Genomic DNA, 5,402 nt, shown 5'->3' with positions numbered 1-5,402 from the left:
AAATATTAAATTACTTCCATTATTCACCAGCATTAGATCAGTATCGGAAGGAAAACAAAGACATTATGAGTTTACTACCGTACATTCCTCCAGTTTTTCAGGAACATTTTAAGAATCTTAAATACTCGAAATAATGATAAACATAGATTACCGTTTAAAAATAATTAATAAATGCTCACAAATTATTTCAATAAAATTATTGTTTCAAATAAAACTCAAAGTTCTTTATTGCTTTAAGGTAAAAGACCCTGTTATTGACCCTGGCCCAGTTTCTGACCTTTTCAACTTTTTTTGGAATTAATTAAAAAACTATACATTTAATGTGAAAATAAATTTTTTCTTAATTGACAGTAATTTATTCTATGCCTCATTAATGTCAATTAAAAAAATATAAAAAATATTAACTAAATAAAAAAAAATTTTAAACCAAAAGTGACTGTGGAAGCCATTTTTTAGCTTTAGTCTAAACAGTTTATGTAAGGAGCTACGACAATTGAGTTCGTGCACTAATAATGATGTAAGTACGAAAATCTAACTAAAAATATACAAATAAGTCAATAATTAATTAAAATTTATTTTAAAATATTTATAAAACATATTAAATTTAGTTTTATTACTGAAAGTTGAGGGTCAATAACTAGGCTCAATTTTAAGTGTATGTCACAGTTGTTGACCCTGCAATTCTAACCTTCTAAAAGCTAGGTTATCTGTCACATGTTTTTAGTCACTTGTTCATTAAATGTAAAAATAATAATATTTATTGTTATCTTATATTTTTCTTACTATTTTTCGTAGAAAAGTGATAAATTTACATTTAATATTCATTGGTATAAATGAAAGATTGTATTTAAATCTTGTAAATACATCTTTTAAGTGATAAAATTATTAATAAAAAAATGTCAGTTTTATCAACGCTTAAATTATGACTGTTTTAGTTTACTAATATTTTTATTATTATACAATTAATTTTATTCTTTTTTATTTAGGAGTTCGAAGAAAAAAACAGCAAGGTACGATGAAAAACAGTTAGAGCAGGCGATGGCCCAAGTGAAGGCAGGCAAGCCTGTACGAACAGCTGCAGCAAAGTTTAATATTCCCAAGACAACGCTACTTTATAAAAGCCGTGGACAATTATCGCCAACTATCACCAAACCCGGACCAGACTGTGTGTTAGGACAAGATAACGAAAATTATCTTGTTGAGTGGATTATTTACATGAAAAATCATGGATTTCCTATAACGAAGGTACAACTAATGAATAGTGTTCGCATGTTATTGAACGAAAAAAGAGACAATCTTCTTAAATAATATGCCTGGTCGCCATTGGTATAACAGTTTTCGTCGTCGTCATCCAGGAACCAGTGAGAGAATTGCTCAAAATCTCACATATAGCCGAGCTGCAGTGTCGGAGGAAAAGATAAAAGCCTGGTTTCAAGAAGTAAAAGAACATCTTGAACCGCTGGATCTTTTAAATATTGATGATTCTCGAATACTTAATCTTGATGAATCAGCGTTCAGGCTTAATCCAAAGTGTAATTCCGTTCTTGCGACAAAAGGTGATAAGACTGTTTATAACATCGTTGGAAATGACGAAAAAGAATGCTTAACTACTTTAATTTGTGGAAATGCAGCCGGACAAATGCTTCCACCGATGGTGCTATTCTCATACAAAAGAGTTCCACGTCATATTGTCTCCAGCATGCCTAAAGATTGGGCGATTGGATGCTCAGATAGTGGATGGATGACAGCAGAAACGTTTTTTGAGTATGTTACGAATGTATTTCATCCTTGGTTAGTAACAAATAACATCAAATTCCCAGTCATTTTGTATCTGGACGGCCACGCTTCTCATCTGTCATACCCACTCACAAAATTCTGCCGTGAAAATAAAATAGAATTAATCGCTTTATACCCCAATGCAACGCATATTCTTCAACCGATGGATGTCGCCATGTTTCGTCCTTTGAAAGCTGCTTGGAGCCATGAGGTTCGAGACTGGAGAATGGAGCATAATGGAGAATCTCTAAAACGTGAAAACTTTGCTCCTCTTCTCGACAAATCTTTGAATACGCTGAATACTAGTGAAATATTAAAAAATGGTTTTAAATCAACTGGTTTACAACCTTTTTGTCCTGATGCGATAAATTATAAAAAATATTTTGAGTCATCTGAAATAGATAAGACTGCTGAAACGGTGTCTTCAATTGATTCCTCTAAAATTATTGATAATTTGACATTCATAGAAAATAATATCGACGATAATTTGCTAGAGCAATTTAGGAGTCAAGAAAAATTTGCTTATTGGAAAGGTAATCAAGAGCATGCCAGTTTATTTTTGTTTTGGCAAAAAATAAAAAAATTGTCATCATCTCATCTTCCTACGACTATAAGCAGTGTACAATTAAGCGATAATGAAGAACATCAGGATATCATACAAGTAATTTAATTAATTTTATAAAAATATTTTTTGAAAAATTTTATAACAAAATATGTATCATTATTTTTACAGCTAATCAACGTTTTTTTTAACTAACGAAATTTTTTGTTAAATGACTTTTATAATTGTTATTTATAATAGTATAGAATATTTTTACTGAGGACTTCTATAAATTAATTCAATTTTTGTAACATAATTTTGCAATTTTTTTCATTTAGATGGAAGAAAAAGAGTTAGAGGGTGAAGAGACAGAAGAAAATAATCATAAATTTATTTTAGACGCACAGCCATCTAAAGAAGTTATAATTTTTGCAGTAGATGATGATGGAAATTTAGTCTCTGTCGATGATAATAGAATGGATACTGATTATAACAGTCAGGATGAAGAACAAGCAAGCTCGCAAGTTCAGATTTTGTCTGAGAATGAACTTGAAAAACAAGAAATTCTAAAAGTCCCAAGTTCATCTGAAAATCCTGACCCCTCCAATAAAACATCATCACCTAGTGCAAAAACAACATCTCCGAATGTTCCTTCTCCTTTTAAGCGAGCTTTGTTTTGGCCTTTGAAAGATAAAGATTTGAAGAAACGAAAAGCTAAGGAAAAGGTACCGACAGTTTATACATCTGATTCGTGGTTAAAATATCATGACGACAAAGAAGCAAAGAAACGAAAATTAGAAGAAGAAAAAGAATTGAAAAAAGCTGAAAGGTCCAAAAATAAAGCCATCAAGGAGGCAGAAAAAATAATTAAAAAAGAAAAACTTGAAGAAAAAAAGAAACAAAAAGCTCTTAAAATAAAAAAAAAGTCCAAGTAATTTAAATAATTAATTTTAATTTTTTTGTTTGTGTAATATGTTATAACAAGACTTGAACTATTTATACGTTAAATTTTAACAAACTGTATACTTTTAGAATAAATATTTAATTTATTTATTTTAATAATAATTTCAGTTTATTTAAAATTAGTAAGCACTTCATAACTTAATCATGATTAAATTTGAGGGTCAGAAATTGGGCTACGGTCACAGGGTCAGAAACTGCCACACGAAGAATTCTGAGGGTCAGAAACTGGAGCTCTTAATGTCAATTTTTAAAACGTCAATTTAAAATATAAATTTAGTTCAAAGAATTTTTTTATGCACATTACTTTATTTTAAAAATCCAAAACTAATAGATAAAATTATAATTTTCTTCATTAAGTTAAGTTTTATATTAATTACTAGCTGACCCGGCAAACGTTGTTTGCTAAGTTAGGTATTTCTAAGCAACTTCTAAAGAATAAAAAAAAGAATACTTTATTTTAGGAGTGTAAGGATGTGTAGTTTGAATGGTACAGACAATGAGGTATTATAAACACAATAAACTTCAAAGTCTACTTGTATAATAATAAATTATATAATTCATAATAACAATATTCGTTTGATCATATTTTGTTAATACAATCAAACTGGAAGTTTTATACACTTTCTATAAAAATATAGTATAATTCAATCCAAATCTTTTTTAATCTTTAGCCGTAGTCAATGTTCAGTTGGTCATTTTTGCCCCACACAGATGTAAGTTTTTAAAGTGTTGAATCTCACTCAAAATCAACATTACATTTTATAAAACAATTAAATAGTTAAAATTTATATTAAGGTCTCGTGAACTAAATCACAGTGCTCACATCCCAAAAAACTAACAACAAAAGGAGATACTTTTGTTATGGATTTTCAAAAATTACCGTTTATCTCCTGATAGCAAAGTCATAAGAATCAAGGTTATAGCTGGTTATACATCTTTTCCCCTCTACTTTCAAATATTGTTGTTGAACAATGCTAAACTTTACTGATTTTTAAGATATTGGTGGTGAATCTTATTAACCCCAGATCTTCATATATTACTATCCATTCTTCGATTAATTCATAGAAAAATTTTCCAGTTTATTCTTCAAAATTAGTGGAAAATAATCATTATTGAATTATATTTTACATTGCATTATCCAATGATTGTTGAAGTTCTTCATCTTTTTCAATTTGTAGAGTGATTCAATAAAACATGAACGATACCTGACTGTGTCTAAAATGCATGGATTTTGACATATCTTTTGAAAGGAATACCTTCAGAATTGTACTCATTTTTCTGCTATACTTGTTCTAGTACCCAAACTGTCCATACATTTAATTGAATGCGAGCATTATAATCAATTTTCAAAATATTTTATTCCAGAGAACTTGTAATTATGTGCATTGACATTTTTACAGATGTGTATTCCAAAGTTCTATTATCAACTGAAACTTCTTATTTGAGTACTGGTCTGTTATATCTGGGAATAAGTTATTCGACAAAATGTCCCCTTTGATCGATTCCAAATTTAGGTTCTTAATTTAAATAATCTAAATAGAATAATAATATAATCTAGAAAATATTTTATAAATACTAATGAATATAAAATTATGCAACTAAGACTGAGCCCAATCCGTACAGCCATGTTAACGTTTTACCCCGAATTGTTATATAGCTATATAAAATGGACATTTCTTCTTTATGAATTTGATTGAACATATGTATATTTCCAACATGAGTACATATTGTGATAAATTTCAATGTGTTTATTTTGATTTTCCTTTTGTGCAACCGTGTATCCAAATTAGTGGCATCTTTGTTATCACCATGACTTGTATGTAGTATGCTCTGGTAGTAATTGAGATTTTTATGAATATGATTTCTAAAATTACTATCTGTGTTATAATCCAATTTTCTTATTTATATCGCTGTCTATTATAACTTGCAATGAGTGATTAGACAGAAATGTCTATGGTGTCCCCTTCGATGAATTCCAAATTTAGGATCTCAATTTGAATAACCTAAATGCAATAATAATATAATTTATAAAATGTTTTGGTAACACATTATTCACAATTGTAATGAAAAATTTGCATTGTAAATAGATTGTACTGTAAATATTTGTAATGATTACTTCCAT

Source organism: Ctenocephalides felis, unplaced genomic scaffold (assembly GCF_003426905.1).
Source record: "Ctenocephalides felis isolate EL2017-DRISC unplaced genomic scaffold, ASM342690v1 CF-g0.4_SCAFFOLD_00845, whole genome shotgun sequence".
Taxonomy (NCBI): domain Eukaryota; kingdom Metazoa; phylum Arthropoda; class Insecta; order Siphonaptera; family Pulicidae; genus Ctenocephalides; species Ctenocephalides felis.
Note: the sequence above shows the minus strand (reverse complement) of the source record.